This window comes from Lepidochelys kempii, chromosome 13, assembly GCF_965140285.1.
Source record: "Lepidochelys kempii isolate rLepKem1 chromosome 13, rLepKem1.hap1, whole genome shotgun sequence".
NCBI classification, from domain to species: Eukaryota; Metazoa; Chordata; order Testudines; family Cheloniidae; genus Lepidochelys; species Lepidochelys kempii.
The window spans coordinates 23,061,271-23,079,240 of NC_136392.1; the positions used below are offsets into that span (position 1 = coordinate 23,061,271).

Sequence of the window (17,970 nt, forward strand, 5' to 3'; positions counted from 1 at the left end):
TACAGGAGAGTAATAGAAGGCAGATATATTAGCCCCAGGTTAAGTAGGTCCCTTTTCCCTGGGTAAGATAACAGGGAAGGTTCCAGAACAATCAGGAACCTTCTGGAGACAATTAAGACAGACAGGCTGATTAGAACACTTGCAGCCAATCAAGAAGCTGCTAGAATCAATTAAGGCAGGCTAATCAGGGCACCTGGGTTTAAAAAGGAGCTCACTTCAGTTTGTGGTGCATGTGTAAGGAGCTGGGAGCAAGAGGCGCTTGGAGCTGAGAGTGAGAATGCGGACTGTTGGAAGACTGAGGAGTACAAGCATTATCAGACACCAGGAGGAAGGTCCTATAGTGAGGATAAAGAAGGTGTTGGGAGGAGGCCATGGGGAAGTAGCCCAGGGAGTTGTAGCTGTCGCCCAGCTGTTCCAGGAGGCACTCTAGACAGCTGCATTCCACACGGCCCTGAGCTGGAACCCGGAGTAGAGGGCGGGCCTGGGTTCCCCCCAAACCTCCTGTGTCTGACCAGCAGTTGGGAAGAGTTGACCTGGACTGTGGGTTCACGAAAACGGCCAAACTGAGGGCTGCCATGAAGCTAGCAAATCTGCCAATAAGCGCAAGACCCACCAAGGTAGAGGAGGAACTTTGTCACACCCCAACACTAATAAAGCAAAAAGTAATCACCTATGATCCAGCCACATAAAAGGACAGTCAGTTTGATTTCTTTAAAAAATAAAAAAATACTGACTTTTCTATTTTTTTAAACTATTTATTTATTTACTTGGAGGGTTTAACAAGTTTACAAATCCTCACCATGTAAATATCAGAAACTAAACAATCGCTACAACAGTTAGCTTTTGTTTGCAGAGGCAGTGCATAGGAGTACAGTCACCAGATTTAACACAGTGCTAACGATATTACAGAATGAGCATGATTACAGCACTTGTATGCCGTTGCTTGTGATTTTATTCAATTGCCATGAGATCTCTATAAACACATATTTAACAGACCAGGCATGTCTATCACGTGTTAACATTAGAGGGGGAAAAACGATTTGGGAACACTCAGTTTCTGACAGACCATCCTTTAAATAGGGTGGGCTGAGACTTAAGTATAAAATTCTTCAACTGCCCTGCTGTTTGTATTGGTCTAAGAAGCAAGAATGCAGCTAAGGACGCAGTCACTCAAACATGCACATGAGCAATTTCATTCGCAAGTTGTCTCCTTTGAAGTCAGTGGCATTATTTGTGGGCACAGGTGTCTGCAGGATTGATCCCAAAGCCCCAGAGTGCTGCCAGGGCACAAAGAATAAGAGAACTCCCCACCTTCCCCTGCTGACTAACCCCACATGAATCTTCTCTCGGCTGGAATCAGAAGCCGAATGAAAGAATCTACAACAAGGACAACAGTTTTCAGTAAACGAGGCAGTCTGGTTTGTTTATTTCATTAGCATCCATTCCTAGCCCACTGCAAGGCCAGGATTTCTTCAGATCTGCCCCTCAGCAATTCACAACCAGTGTTCTCTATCCACGGCCTTTTCAGCACCATTCCTACTAGGATGACGAGCTAGTGGGATGGGGGTGGGGTGGGGTAATAGGTGCCTATATATGAAAAAGCCTCAAATATCAGGACTGTCCCTAGAAAATCAGGACATCTAGTCACCCTAATTCCTACCCACCACCCAATGCCAGCTGCAGAGACCAACTCTTCTGCTGTCCTTCTCCCACGGATGATTCCATCAAACATCCTGGCCGTGACTCCTTAGCTGGACTCTCAGTTCCTTTATCAGGCTTTGTTGCCACTAGTGCATCCATTCTCACTGAACCAAACTGGTTGGTGGTGCAAGTCCCGCACTGTGGTTTGGGCTGACAGACAGGGGAAGTTTGGGAACCACACAATCTGAGAAAGTGACTGTCAAGCAGCAGGAGTTCCTCACCTGCAGGGGGAGCAGCAGCTGCCACCTGAGGCTGGGAGAGGCAGGGGGTGCTAGACAGTCTTAGGGAGACCAAGGGACGGGTGGAGAGGGGCGGGAGCGATAGAGGAAGATGTGAGTAGAAATCAAATGGGCTCCAAACAAAAGCCAAGTAGGTGGGGGAACCCAAGATGGAAATGGGCCAGATGTGCAAGTACAACAGCACCAGCTGTATACCAGCCAGGGCTGTAAGGCGCTTTGGAGCAGGTCTACTGCAGGCCCAAGGAGTCTGGAAGGACAATACCTCTGAAGTGCTGTACAGAAGGGCAGATGGACCAAAGTCTCTTCTGCCCCTCTCTGGTGGGAGCTAAAGCTGACATGGCGCTTTTCCAAGGAGTTTGGATCATGCCAGTGTCCTACCTAATGCTCTCTTCAGTCAAACAGGCGCTGTATACTTTCCTAAGACATGCACGAGTTCTTGCTGAGCACATAAGGGTGCAATGTTCGCCAGCAGTCACTGCAGGGCCAGGGGCTAATGCACTGTTTTCTGAAGCAGTTTGCGATACCATTAGGATAGGTGCTATGACACCAAAGTCTCTTCTATCTGGATGATGGAAACTGTGGCAGGAACCCTGTACTAGGTAATCAGCTTGCTCTCCCCGCATGTAAATCTGAGTATTGAGCATTCTTATTCACAGGAAATACAGTAAGTACTGGGGTTTCTTTTCTTATTCTTAAAATATCACTTTTCTAACAGTCTCTCCTACCTTCAGCCATCCAACATCTTGCTCCGCAACCTCTAGTCAGAGAAGGGTTACTGCCTCGCCAGCCAAACTAGACTAGCTTCCCCTGCCTGTGACAGCTAACCCAGCTGTGAGGCCTTTCAAACACAAGGGAGGCTGGATCAGCTGCCAATATGGACTGCATGGTACACACTCAAGTGTGCCCAGGAGAGTTGTCACACCAAAGCACCTGCTCTCCAGGGGTTCCTGTCACCATCTCCCACCCCTAATCTCAGGGGATCAGCTAGTCAGAGGACAAGTTCCCTCTCAGCAATGTGGTGTGGGAGCATACAGTGCCCACCAGTGGAAGGTTTCTAAGGTAACCAAGTAAAAAACTTAGTGTTTCCTAGCCCAGTGGAGGGTTTGCTTTGAAGTGAGCTGTAGCTCACGAAAGCTTATGCTCAAATAAATTGCAGAGTAACAGCCGTGTTAGTCTGTATTCACAAAAAGAAAAGGAGTACTTGTGGCACCTTAGAGACTAACCAATTTATCTGAGCATAAGCTTTCGTGAGCTACAGGTCACTTCATCGGATGCATCCGATGAAGTGAGCTGTAGCTCACGAAAGCTTATGCTCAAATAAATTGGTTAGTCTCAAATAAATTGGCTAATCTCTAAAGTGCCACTAGTACTCCTTTTCTTTTTGCGAATACAGACTAACACAGCTGCTACTCTGAAATCTGCTCCTCTGACCACGGTCACAAGCAGCCACTGGACAGATGCACCCCTGCTCGTATCTGAATCTCTGCCCCACAGAACCACTATGCATCGCAGCACCACTTAGCACCTACTTCACGAAGAACCAGCAGCAGAGCTTGGGAGGAAGTTTGCATACTGTAGCATATGCGATACTAAGCTCAGGGGAGTGCATGAAACAAAGACTTTGCATAAGTACATCAATTACACTGTCAAGGCACTGTAGAGATGACTAACCCTCAGACAACTACCAACGCTTCCGTTGTAAAGGATGGGGACGTGAAGGTCTTACAGGGGTGAGGCGACTTGCCTGAGACCAGACAGCAAGTCAGTGATAGAACCAGGTCTAGAATTCCGGGGTTTTTAACTCTAGTCCTGTGCGCTAGCCACCAGGGAATGCTGAATATGGCCCCTGACTATCATGAGCTCTCAGCTCACCCTTAGGAGTAATTTCAGCAACTATTTCTGAGAACAAAGTTTTATTGTGCTATGTTAGTGGGTACATTGGCACTGGCAGGTTAGCCATAGGTCGGAGTGATAATAAATTAAGTCACTGATGCAAATCAGCCGTTGTCAGCTGACTCGGACTCACAGGGCTGTTTAATTGTGATATAGACGTTCAGGCTTGGGCTGGAGCATGAGCTCGAGGACCCTGCAAGGTGGGAGGGTCCTAGAGACCCAACGTCTACACCGCAATTAAACAACCCCTTAGCCTCTGCCCGAGTCAGCGGGCAAGGGCCAGCCACAGGTGTCTAATTGCAGTGTAGATATAACCTCGGATGAATTCAGCACCTTTCATGCTCAGGACTCCCAAAGCCCTTTTGTAACTATATACATAAAGAATCATTAAATGCAGCCATCTCTGAGTGATGGGCAGTCGTCAAGTGGTATTAACATACTGCATAAAAATTGAGAGAAGAGGACATTTTCACCAAGGACCCTGGGATAAACCAGGATTCTTACAAAATGTGCCTTTGAATATTTAATGTTCATGTACAGCAGGGGACATTTAAGTCACGAAGGGCCTGTTGTTAAGGCATAGATTGGGGCTGAGAAGTTCTGGGTTTGATTCCCAGGCTTCTTGTGTGACCTTGGGCAAGTCACTTAGTCTGTGCCTCAGTTTCCATCTGTAAGATGGGGATATGACCTCACCACACTATAGAGAGGATACATTCATAACTACTTGAGATGCCATTGGTGGAGTTACATAAACTGGATCAAAGTTTACAAATTCTTTCCTTAGCTCAAGGGAAGCCTGAAGATTTTAACTGAACACTTCCCCAGAGACTCCATCCAGGCCAATAAGTTTGGGATGAAGCATTTTGGTTTGGCTGTTCTTCCCAAGGGTTCCAGATCCTCTCTCTTTCCACTGACCTTATTCCTAGCATTGGGAGCGAAATGCCAAGCTAGAAAAAAAGGTGTTAAACAGTGAGTCAGAAATGGTTTTAAAACTGACACTGTTAATAGAAAAGTTGAAGGGCCTTGTTTTTTTCCAACTGTTCCACTCTAAACAAGAGCTGGAGGAAGCCTCTTAACGTTTTCACCTCATGTTTCCTGTAACATTTAACACAGTAGGACATAAAACATTTTTCCACCCCATATTTCATCTTGGACTCACTTTCTCCATTTTCTTAAAGGGACCCTGTGCCCAATGTTCCTCCTCCAGATCAGCTTGTGTATTTGTAACATAACTGCTCTTTTGAGTGGTACATCCATGACGAGTAAAACAAATCTGATGGCAGCCTCCAGTCATCTGCACTAGCTCCGAGCCAACAAGTCTCCCAGAAGCACAATATGGACAGAATAATGAGGATTTTCTAATGGTAGCCTGAGGTTTGTATCTTTAGGGGCAAATCCTGTGTTCCCAGAACTCCCACCAAGGTCAACAGCTATGTGCTGAAGGAATGCACGATCAGGCCCTGAAGGTGGAATTTTCATAGATACATAGGTTTAGTCTGACCTCCTGTGCCACACAAGCGTATCACTCTAGAAACACTAGTGTGTTTAGCATGCAACTCTCATCAGCTTCCAACAGGGCACAAGTAACATTTAGAAGCCCAAGTCCCATTGTACATCAGGGAGAGTTAAGACACTTTAGAAAATCCCAGCCCTCACACTACGCTCTGTAGAGCAAAGACTCCTCTTCGCTCATATTTCACTCACTGCAGAGCTATGGCAATACTGGGCAAATGCTGCATGTGGCGGTCCTTAAACTAAGCAGAACTGATGCATTTCCACTGCACAGGAGAAGAATGGATCTGGAGAGCCTGTGTGGGGAATGGCACCTTGTGGCATGCACCAAGCCAACCAGGGTGGTCACTCACACATCCCCAGAATACTGGACATTCTGGTACTTCCAGGAACAGTGTGGGCCCACTCCTGCCTGTGTCCCCCGCACACACTGGTGTGACCTGGTGAGGTCACACCACATGGAAGATGCCATTTGGAAGAGCCTGCCGCCCCACCCCCACCAGTGTGACCTCACGCGCATGGTGAAACCGGACAAAACCACATCTGGGTTTGTTTCAGTACCAGACAGGGGACAAACCATTTTTAAAAAGGATTGTGTCTTAAGGCCAACAAATGGCCTGCCCAAACCCAGTGCAGGGTGCTCCGAGCATGCAGGGGAAGTTTGGAGTGAAGCAAAGGCAACAAGGAGACCAGCAAGGCCCACTGACACTGAGCAGAGCTGCAGGAACTTCAGTAGCTACCACAGCCTCTGGATTCCTTGCCCAGGCATCAGCAGAGCCCCAGTACCACAGCCTGTCCACTCAGGCCTCAGGTTTGCCCCATTGGAGTAAGCCACCTCCTTTCCAGGTTGGTTTATTAATACACTTTTTTTAAAAAAAAACCCAAAACTTAATTTAAATGCAATTTAGGGCTTTTCTGGTGGGTGGTAAGAGCTATGGGTAAAATTTTAAAGTTAGATTTCATATTGTTGGGTTTTTTTTATATATAGAAACTCATGTCTCTAAGGAGATAAGAGTTAATAATCCATTCCTCACCTGATCCCCTTTCTATCTGCATGTTCAGTGCAGGCTGGGTCATGATATTTCATTCAGGGATTTATTGTTAAGCAACATCTATGTGCACCCTAAGGGGTCTCTGGCAGCTGCAGAAACTGCTCCTTGGGCATTATGAAGGTGGAGGCTCAGCAGCCTTTTATTTGAAAGTTTGCTGTCAGCCAGCATTGGAAAGCCATTGGTTTCAGCTTGGCCAGGGGCACAGAGCCATCAGGAAACAGCTCAGGGGAGAGGGTCCTCAGACACGGGGCCAGGGACATTTGAAATGAAGAGTTACATTTGAAAACCCAACCTTAATTTTTATTTGGGTGGGGATTAGAAACTGGGTTTGGGATTAAATCAGGAAGAGACGACATTCTAACTCAGCCCCTTTCTATCCAGCTCAGAAGAGAAATCTCTTCTATTTACTGGCCTGTAGAGTGGCAGAGACGATAGCTAAAGTGCACGGAAGATGCATTCCTTTCCTGTATTAGGGCCATTTCTTTTTATGCTAATCCTATGCATGAAGACTCCCATTGATAGCAATTGTGCCAAGGTGATAGGCACCTTATAAATATCTACAATAGCTACACTGAGATGCATTATATATAATCACAGCTCGCGTATGACCTTGGGGATGGAGAGCATGTGAAGGGCACAAATAAGGACAACTCTGGCCTTTCCTTCCCCCGAAGGAACAAGGACACTTTCCTTTCCCTGAAGGTAAATTTCACCCCATCATTTCCCTGTTCCTATCCCAGAAGCAAAGTATCTGCTACCAAACTCTATCTCCAGTATCAGATAAGCAAAAGGACCCCATCCCAGAATTCAGAGTTTACTTGGGAGAAATGGAAAGACCAGAACTGCATTTCTGTGCAAACATGAACTGAATTTTAACTGCCACTTTGCAACAGGGCATCCTCCGGACCAGGCTGAACTGCAGTAATGAAACATTACAGGGAGGGACATATAGCAGCCCAGACTATGTAGAACGAAAAATAATTGAGGGCATAAGTCTCCAATTCGGTTTTTCCATTAATTTTTTTTTCTTTTTACAGCACATTAAATCTGAATGCAGGTTGCCAGGCCAGACCCCTGTAGGGGAAATGATCTGACCCATTTGTGACAACAACTTTATAATCACCTCGTATTTGTTTTTCTGTTTCCATTAGTTTTCCCCAGCACTGCAATGGATATGGGTGGGCTTGGTCCCAAAGCCCGGTTCCTTAGACCATATACCTGAAAATATTATGGTCTGAAGAAGGAGATTATCCAAAACAGCCCACAGAACAAGGAGACATGAAGCAGGCTACACCAGCCTTCCCAAACCATGGAGATGGTAGGAGACAATCCCCTTCCCTTCAGATAGGCATTAATCCCCTCTTAGACCAGTCTTCTTAATGGAAGCAGTCAAAGACCCAAGCCACTGGAAGTTATTTTGACAATGACATACTAGAATACGCACAGGAAACAGTCCTATGTGGACACAGAAACAAGCTAAGGGAATTAACAGGTTTCCCTTTCTAACTTCTGCAGTACCTCAGAGGCTGCCCAAGGTTGGAATTTCCTTCCTGAACCCCCCCACACCCACGTTTCCCCTGATGGGTGCTCACGGATGGTTAGAGGGGGGCATTTCAACATGCCCCAGTCATTACCAAAGCTTGGTCAGCAGCAGTCAAAGCACCTCGAGTTTCGTAGGCACAGGATGAATTCCGACTTGAGGCATCTACATGAAGCAAGGTCTGAAGGTCTCTGCCCATTTGCTCTCCACCTGCTAAGACAGTGGTCCCCAAACTTTGGGGCGCACACCTCTAGGGGGGCGCCAAGGAACATTCAGGGAGATGCACGGTGGGAGGGGGGGCACGGAGGAAGCACCTCCCAGCCCAGCTCCACCCCGAGCCGCAGCTCCACTCTGCCCCCTGCTCTGCACCCACGCCAGCTCTGCCTCTAGCCCCAGCTTCTCCCCACACCAAGGTCACCCGCTGAGCCAACTATGCTGCAATGGCGGGGAGGAGCACAGACAGATTCCATTACTGGTAGCGCCGGGAAAGCACGACAGGAAAAGTTTGGGCACCGCTGCACAAAACTACCACCACCAGTGCGATCAGCTGAGCAGTGACTGCTTGAGGCCCAGATGTGCAGAGTCTCCTATAGTCATTCCTTTGTTTGACCTAAAATCTTAGCCCTGCACAGGACAGCAGAGGCAATTCTTGGGGGATTTCAACAAATATTTCACTACCAATACGAGGCCAAGTATATCCTCGGTGTAACTCCGTTGATGGGATGGATTTGGCCTGGGAGTTACTCCCAGTGTAACAGAGACTTTAGCGCCATCCAACGCCTCCCACACCTGATAGTGCTGTGATTTGGAGTGGGGCTTGTGATCCTCAGCTACAGCAGCACAGGAATTTTGCCTGAGCCACATGCCGTTTCTGGCTTTGGCTTGTAGAGGTCGCGGTGCAGCAGGTGGCAGCTGTAACCACTGCCTGCAGCACCGGGGCACCATACTGAGTGGGGCAGAACCCTGGAGCTAGGGTGACCAGATGTCCTGATTTTATAGGGACAGTCCCAATTTGGGGGTCTTTTTCTTATGTAGGCTCCTATTACCCCCCACCCCCGTCCCGATTTTTCACATTTGCTGTCTGGTCACCCTACCTGGAGCAGGCCCACCTCCGAGGCGCACTCTTCCCGAGCTTGGCACCACGGCCACCCCGCCCTCTCTCTCTCCTCCTCTCTCTCTCGTTAAAGGTAGGATCCCAAGGCACATCCATCTGCAGGCTGGAAACAGAAACCTACCCAGGGAGTGAGTCATTGAACAGGACCACAGGGGAGGGCTCTGGATAGTGTGGGGGAGAGAGAGGAAAGTGGGAGCTGATGCCTGCCTACGTGCGTGGATTTAAAGTTGTGTTTTCAACCTGTGATTGTCACACAAGGGGATAAGCAGGGAGAGATCAAAAGCCGTGATTCATTCAGACCAAAAATAACAGAGTCAGAACCCAAAGAACTGTATTTTGCGAATACAGACTAACACGGCTGTTACTCTGAAACCAAAGAATCATGAGATGTTAAAATAAAAACTGCTCATTTGTATGACTGTACAGTGTTTTTCCCTAGTTCAGGAGACACCATGCAAACACTTTTGCTTCTCCCCAGCAAGAGTGAACCAAGTGTGTAGCATGACAGTTAATTACAAATAATTCACACTTGCCACCAACATACAACATACCATTATCACAAACTCAGCTTGTTACATCTGATGCTATGTTCTGACTCGGATCCACCCTGAATCTCTGGAAAGAGGAGTTGCTGTGCTATAGCCTAGCCTAGCAAGAGATTTTGGTTCAATTTTTATTAGGCCATCTGGGGAACACAAACACAAGACCCACTGAGCGACTGCTGTTTGTTTGTGTGCTTCCAACATGCTGTAAGATCTGGGAGTTAGTGGACTGATCTTCAGGTTTGAATGCTACGTTTACTATCCAAAATTCAGCCTAAGCCACTGGAATGAGAGGTGCAGTCCCATTGATGTAGGACCACTGCAGTTTTTAGCAGTGACAAATTCAAAGTAAGGATGAAAGCTAATTTCAACAGGCACAAACTGCATTATGCCCACAGAAAGGATGGTCAGTTTCAACTGTACAAGCAGCATGGAGGTAATGTGGACAGGCCATCAGAAGACTAGATCTCTGTTCCTGCCACTGTCCTGCTGTATGATCTTGGGTACAACACCTCCCTCTCTATCCTGTGCCACAGGGCTTGCCTACATGGGGAAGTTATTTTGGAATAAGGTAAGGTGTGAATTTAAAGTGCTGTAGCTATTCTGGAATGACTCCCCATGAGGATACTTTTTAAATAAGAGTGCCTTTGTCCAGGTTAATCCACTTCCAAAGTAGACTAAGGTAAAACAAAAAATGAAAGTTGTATTTTGAATAAGTGTGCACATGGGAGCTCTGCAGAATAGCTATTCCTGTCCTATTTTACATGTACAAGCCCTCTGTCTCCCTATCACCCCACTCCCATCCATTAAAGGGGGAGAATGATGGTATGAAAACTGCTTTTGGGACTATGGAGCAAAATGGTAAGGAAGAACCCAGTACTATTAAACTTAAGATCTTTACTTTATACTGAAGCAAAAGCCTCCCTCTGAAAATTATTTTCCTGTTTGAAGCTTATCTGGTAACTTGCTATTTAACAAATTCTTATTTAGCTTCCTTAATTCAGATCCTATCAAGTTGTTGTAAGTGTGAATAGAGAAAAAAAAAAGCCATTCAGTTAACTTCCGTAATTCCAACAGAAGGGGGAAAAAAACAGGAAGTCCACAGAGCAGTAGCACCTACCCACCTTCCCAGTGCATGTAACAATTCCCATGAGCATAGCTTCAGTTTAGCTGCTTTGAAAACCATGAGATTTGATCCTTCCCAGTTAAAGATACAGACTAAATGTTCCAACAAACAAACAACTGAGAGTAATGTAAAAGACTGAGTATATTCCACTGAGAATGCAGCAGAAGAGGTATTGGATGGTCTCAGGAGGCCTATGTTGTACCCTGGGCTTTCACTAACATAACCTAGATAGTCATGTCAATTCTGCCTCAGTTTCCCCTTCTGTAAAATGAGGATGCTGCCCACTTGCCTTTGCAGTTAAACCATTATTTTAATTGCTAACAAGAACAGGACTTCTGGGTTCATTCTCATGTCTGCCACTGGCTGTTGGACCCTGAGCATGTCATTTAACCCATGCCTCAGTTCACCCAATTGTGAAATGATGTACTTCATTTGCCTTATTGGGGTATTGAGGTTTAATGTTTGTAAAACCTCTCCATCTCGTCTAGTACTTACATGGCCCTGGTCACTATGGTATCAGGGTACCTTTACAAGACCCTCAGATGAAAGATGCTGTAAGAACAAACTATGTATTATTAAAAATCTCAGCTCAGCTCTGATCAGCTCAGCTGCTGACTGATGATTTTGAGCTGCCATTCAAGACTACACAGGTTCACTTATATCAGCTCAGATTGTCTGGTCACAGGCAGGCAGGTGACAATAAGCATTGTTGTCTTTGCTACCAGCAGATAGAGAAACTTCAAAATTTTGCACTGTCTGGACAGTATATTCTGTATTAACCATGAAACATTTGGGACCTTCCACCCCTCCAGGTGGGAAAACTGTAATAAGAAACATTTTGTACTATTGATCCAAGTGTCAGAGTGCTTTAAACAATTCAGCCTCCCGTGTGAAGTAGAAGAATCCCTATTTTATACAGGGAAACAGAGGCATGGAACCAGTGATGATACATACACAGCCTATTGCTGGTCCTGACTGTAGGTCCCAAACACAAGACAAGCTGGGCTTATGCTTTACGAATGTGGATGTTAAAGCCATGTATATACAAAAGCAGAACCTACAGCAAGAGGGCTTTTTGGTTAATTGCTCAGGGATGAAGAGATTGATTTTCAAATCAAACATAATGGGTCTCACCTGGATAGTCAACAGAAGATTCATTTTTTTAAGGCTTGTTAAGCATATGGCTTAGAAGTAGTTCAGAAGTGTCACTTTAAAGAAAAATATTAAGGAAAAAAATGTATGTTGCACAGCAAAAAGTGACAATCTACAAATGAATGTGCCATGATTGGGAGGAACACTTCACTGAGCAGCACAGCTGGTATGGATAGATAACTGTGCACATGTAGCAATGGCTCTGTCTGTATGAATGAGCGAGCAAGCACATGGAAGGGAGATGGAGAGGCAAGCAGACTAATAGAGGAAGACAGACTTCTAGAAAGATTGCAATAAGCCTCTTTAAACTTCCCTAAAGGGAGAGCCAGCTGGCAAACCATTCCCATGATAAGGTGTTATTTGACCCAGGAGCCTTGCAAAAAATAAACAGCTGACCCCTTTCACACACCCCAGTTCACCCCTTCAGCTCTTTTAACAGGGGTGAGGGCTAGATATGCACTACCCCATGCTCTAAATAAGCATTTACTTGCTGTCAACAATTGTTGGCACAGAAGAAAGCCAGCTGAGCTGTTTTCAGCTGGAAAATAAACACTGAATTCAGACTGACCATTAGCATCTTCAGAACAACCAATCTACTGTTACTCACCCACTGACCTAATCCAGCTACTTTAGTCCAGAAGAAAACAGCACATTCTAAATGCATAGAAAATTCTTCCACAACATTAGCATCCCTGGGCCCCAACCCTGCAATGAGCAACATGCAGGCAGACTCCCGAATTTGTACAGAGCCTCTGAAGTCAAAACCAGTTCTGTGGGGGAAGAGGTATCTGCCCACATGTTGCTCATTGCAAGATTGGGGTCTTAGTGTCCACAAATACATCTATGGAAAATGTTATTGACTTGGGTCCGGCTTCCCCTCACCCACAAGAGTTCTTTACTTCAAAAATAAGAAGTACGTAATTATACTCGCTTTTTTAAGTGACATTCAAAACAAGGTTTTCATTCTGCCTAAATGGAGGTGGGGGGAAAGAGGAGGAGGAGAACTGTCAGTCAGGTTTATAAACACCCACTGTGCCAATATTTTTAAAAAGCCTGCAAAAGAGACAGAAAGAATCAAATGTGGCAGTTTGCAAAAGGAATTTCCAAGAGATCAACAGGATGATAGGATTAGTGGGTATGATTAATGGAAGAATTCAGCCCAAAGACAAGATGACAAAGTGAAGCTCTGATAAATATCCAGAAGTAATTTAGCAACAGTGACAAAGGTGAAGAATTATCCAAAGTAGTTACAGGGGTTTTAAATAAGTTACAGATTTCAGTGAAAGTTGAATATTAGGTAGGATTTCTTTCCTGAATGGCTAGGTCAATTAGCCAGTGATCTAATTTGCCAAGTGAGGACATTTAATCATCATTTATCTAATCTCATTTTGAACCACCTAAACTATGGACCAAGTTTTGCCCTCCAGCTGAATGAGCAATTCTAAGGTCTCGTCTACACTAGAAAATTAGGTCGGTTTAACTACGTTGATCAGAGGTGTGAAAAATCCACACCCATGAGTGGCATAGTTAAACCGACCAAGTCCCTGTGTAAAATTCTTCTGTCAACCTAGCTACTGCTTCTCTGGGAGGTGGATTACCTGTGCAGACAGGAGAATCCCTCCTGTTGGTGTAGTGTAGTGTAGTGTCTACACTGAAACGCTACAAGGGGTCCCTTCCAGCCATAAATGCTGATTCTGGGAATGGTGGGCCTGATTCTTTTCTCACTTAAACTTGTTTGATACCAATTTAATTCCAGAGTTGCCTAACTGAATTTAGATTTAGACGGGTAAGCAAGAGGAGAATCAGGCTCACTAGAGTTACACTAGCTTAAGTGATTTCATAGGTAAATTCTGCAGTTTGTTTGAAGAGAGTGGGTTCCTTTTGTTGGGATGCGAAATGGAAGAGAGCATGAGCTAGTAACCTAGCATCCCTAGAAATCTTTTAGAACAAAGCCTATGTTTTCACTAGTGCAGTGGTTCTCAACCAGAGGTCCGGGCCCCCTAGGGGGCCTTGAGCAGGTTTCAGGGGGGCCTCCAAGCAGCGCCAGCATTAGACTTGCTGGGGCCCAGAGCAGAAAGCCGAAGTCCCACCACATGGGGCTGAAGCCCAGGTCCCTGAGCCACAACTTCCAGGGCTGAAGGTGAAGCCTGAGCAATGTAGCTTCATGGGGGACCCCTGTGGCATGGGACTCAAAGCAATTGCTCTGCTTGCTACCCCCTAAAGCCAGGCCTAGCTTTTCTATGCAGAAAACCAGTTATTGTGGCACAGGTGGGCCATGGAGTATTTATAGCGTGTTGGGGAGAGAGGGGGGCTGAGAAACAAAAAGGTTGAGAACCTCTGCACTAGTGTACATCAGGGTAAAATGAAACATTCCCTGGTCAGCAAGAAAGCTATGGGCTTTTTCTGATTTGTTAACCCAAACATCTAAGACTGGGTAACCACCACCAACAGCATTGCAGGAAACACTGGTTGATATTTGGCTTTTACTGAATGAAATATACCCAGAGGCAACAGGCATTTTATAAATGATGGAAGTCAAAACAAAACATGGCTGAGTTTTCCCACAGCAGAATTGCTGCAGAGATGATACAGTGCAACCCAGACACCAAGAAGACGCTGGTACCAAGAAAATCCATGCAGGGACAAGTTCTCACCAAAGAAAGATTCAACAACAAAACCTTGTTAGAGACAAGCTGCCTGGACATGCAGTCTTAAGGGGAGAGAGAAACAGTAGCATCTTTATGTCTAAATGATATCACATGCATCATATACATTGGAACTGGAACACTTTTAATCTTTCATTTACTATGAAATCTTCAGTCATTTCCCCTTCCCTCCAGTCAGAAGGCAAGCAGCTCAATTTTTAGAAATCCTGGGGCTAATACAAAGCCTATGGAAATAAAGGAAGCCTTTCAATTAGCTTTAATAGCTTTGGATCCAGGCCATCAATATAGAGATTAAATGAGTAAGGGAAAAATGTTATCAGAGTTGTTATTTGTATAGCAATTACAACACAATCTGATGTGCTTTCCAGTGAAACCAATCCAGGTGTGGACTAGCACCCCACGATTAAAGTACATTCCAAGACAATAAATAAATAATATTAGTTCTGAATATTAATAAGGATACTTGGCCCTTCCCTGTGCAATTTAATAGTAATAATCTAAGGCTCAAAACAGCTCTGTTGAGGAAGGTAAGGTAATAGATGGGCTCAGAAGTTAGGACTCTCGACTCACTCTGTCTGAAAATGCTTTATACACTTGTTACAAATACCTAAGATGACTCCAGTTGAAACACTGGAGATTCCCCCCCCCCGCCCCCCGTATTTGTTTGCTTTGTGCATTCCAAAAGTCAGTTTCACTATTTCCCTTATGTAGTTAGAGTGTCCCCTGGTTTGTGTGGGTTCTTCACAGCAGAGGAAATAAACATTTTTAAAGATAAGAAAGTGATAATAAAAACAAAGACTGGCAGGCAAGTTGCAGGCTGACAGAGCCCCTTCAAAATGACTGAACGGCACACAGGAGCCTCAGGGCAGGGTTAGCACCTGAAATGACTAGATTTGAGGTTGGTTGACAGTCTCTGGGACACACTTTCACTGGATCACACAGGAAGACGGCCAGGCTGGCCACTGAACTCCCTGAAGCCCCATCTTGTACTTTAACCATCAATTCGTTTCTAAATACAGAGGCATATGTTTAGCTGAACTATTTTAACATGTCTAACTCCTGCCAAAGGAAGAGAACCTCCAAATGAAGCAAACAAAATCCACTCCTACGTGGGGACAAGAAACTGAGGCCCTGAATTCTCCAGTTTCCTGTGATCACCTAATTTCCATAATGGGTAAAGTGTTTTCAACCCTGAAGCCAATCTGGCAATGGAATGAACTGCCCTAGAAAGGTAATTATGTCCTGTCATTAGATGTGTTCAGGATAAGGTTAGACAAAGTATAGTGGGATTAACAGTGTTTTATCCTGCTTGATGTAGAGGGCTGACTAGATTATTTAAGTGGTTCTTTTCAAGCTTGCCTAGGATTGCACAATGCTGGAGGTCACTTCCTGATTTGACACTGCAAAGTAATTTTGTCAGCACTGCTCAATAACAGATTACCACCACCCCCCTCTGACTGTTCAGCTATGGAGACTTAGGTTTGCATCCCTTACACCTAGTCAGACATGAAAGCTCGTTTGGTGGTCTCAAGTCACTAGTGGGTCATTTTGTCCACCCCGTGAAGCCACCACGCATCACTGACAATACCAGAACTGGAATAGCAGGGAGTGTTGTAGGTCAAGCAGGCAGGCATTGGCACAGCAGTGTGAAGATCTGGGCCTGAAATAACAGGGATACTGCAGGTCAGGACTGAGGGGCACCCCTATGCGAAGACCCCATACTGCAAGACAAGGGTGGGGGGGCTGCACATCAGAAACAAGGTGTCAGGTGCACTGGCAGAGCTATGGGAACAAGAACTGGAATAGTAGGGCATATCGTAGGCCAGACCTGCGATGCACTGGGAGAATTGTGTAACGGGATTGGGAGTGGAATTCCCCAGGGGCAGGGGTGCTAGGGCAGGACTGATGTAGATAGGAAGAGCCATGCAGGCAATCAGTACTGGAAGAGCAGGTGGGTAGGTCAGGAGCTAGGCACATTCTCACTGCCCAGTGCCCATAGCACTGCTACTGCCTCCTCCCCCACGAGCAAAAACAACCGCCCAAAAATCACAGCGAAGAAGGTTTGAGAACATAAGAGCCCTCAATAGTGCAAACTACCCAGAGCAGTGCATCGCACCCCCAGATACCCAGAGCTGCTGCTTTCTCTTTTACACCTCTGCCCCCGCCCCATGCAAACCCAGCCCTCCCCTTCCCGCAAAATCTTCACCCTACCAGAGCACAACATAGTCCTGCTGCCTCGGGCACAGGAATTCAAGACCCAAGTACCCGGGGGAGCCAAAGTCCCGACGCTGTGGGCAGGGGGCAAAGAGCGGGCGGGCTCCCCCTGGCTGCAGAGCCCAGACAAACAGAAGGGAGGCGACACAGCCTGAGCTGGAAAGTTCCTACATAATTAAAGCCGGAGAACCGCCGTAGTTGGCTGGAGATGGGGGGGGGTCGGGGGGGCCAGATCTCCGGCTCCTTCACACCGCTCACCCCGCCGCCCTCGCTGGCTCTGCCCCCCCGCCCCCGGTTCTCCTCTGGATGCACCTGACCCTGATGGGGCGGCGGCGGGGGGGGGGGAAGATATGAGGCGCCCCCCATCTCCCAGCGCCCCCTCGGGCTGCAGCTGCTCTGTCACTCACCCGCCGCAGGAGCCAGCCCCGACCGGGCTGCGGCAGCAGCCGCCCAGGCCGGCGAGAGGCGAGCACCGCCGGCGGAGGGCCCCCCACCAGGCGCAGGGCTGCAGCCAGGCTCGGGAGCGCCCTGCAGCTGCCCAGCTCCGGAGCGGCCCCTTGCCTCCGCAGGCGGCAGGGACCAGAGGGAAGAAGCCGGCGCTGATAGGAGTGCAGCCGCCTCTGGTCCTGCGCTCACTCCCGCCCGGCTCCTCCTCGAAGGTGTGGCCAGGGCGAGAGGAGGGGGCTGAGGACCGGAGCCGGGCGATGCTCTGCGCTCCCCTGCCCGAGCGATGGGGAGGGATCCTGCGCGGGGACGTGCAGAGAGGGGCTGGGGAGCGGCCGGGCGCACAGGTATTTTCAGAGGGGCTAGAGAGGCAGCAAGGAGCAGGGCGCAGCGCATGGCAGAGTCCCGTGCTTCCTCCAGCCGGGCGGGTGGTAGCGGGAACCAGGCCAAGCAAAGCAGTGGGGGAAGGGTTGCTGTGCAGGGAGGGGTCCCCAGCGGGACAGTATTGACTGAAGAGCGTCTCAGAACGATTCAGAACTGAAATTCCATTTTATATCCCCCCCCCCCTAATATATATGCTGCAGATCCTGGCATAGATGCTGGAACTAGGGCTGCTGCCGCACCCCCTGGCTGGAAGTGGTTTTCATCATATACAGGGTTTACAGCTTTGTTCAATGGCTCTCAGCACCCCCATCATACAAATTGTTCTAGCCCCCCTTGATACTTGGTAAACCACCATCACTGTTTTCTGGCCTGCTCACAATCAAGGTGCCAA

The 17,970-nt window shown here is 47.1% G+C and overlaps 1 protein-coding gene across 1 annotated transcript in view; it reads right to left on the reverse strand.

Annotated features, from left to right (window-relative positions):
* Positions 1-17,416, reverse strand: part of PPP1R16B (protein phosphatase 1 regulatory subunit 16B) — a 103,256-nt gene extending 85,840 nt beyond the window's left edge. The window contains exon 1 of the mRNA XM_073309746.2: positions 17,159-17,416. The gene's annotated coding sequence lies outside the window, so the exon portion shown is untranslated. The remainder of the gene's footprint in view (positions 1-17,158) is intronic.
* Between the last annotated feature and the right edge of the window lie 554 nt (positions 17,417-17,970).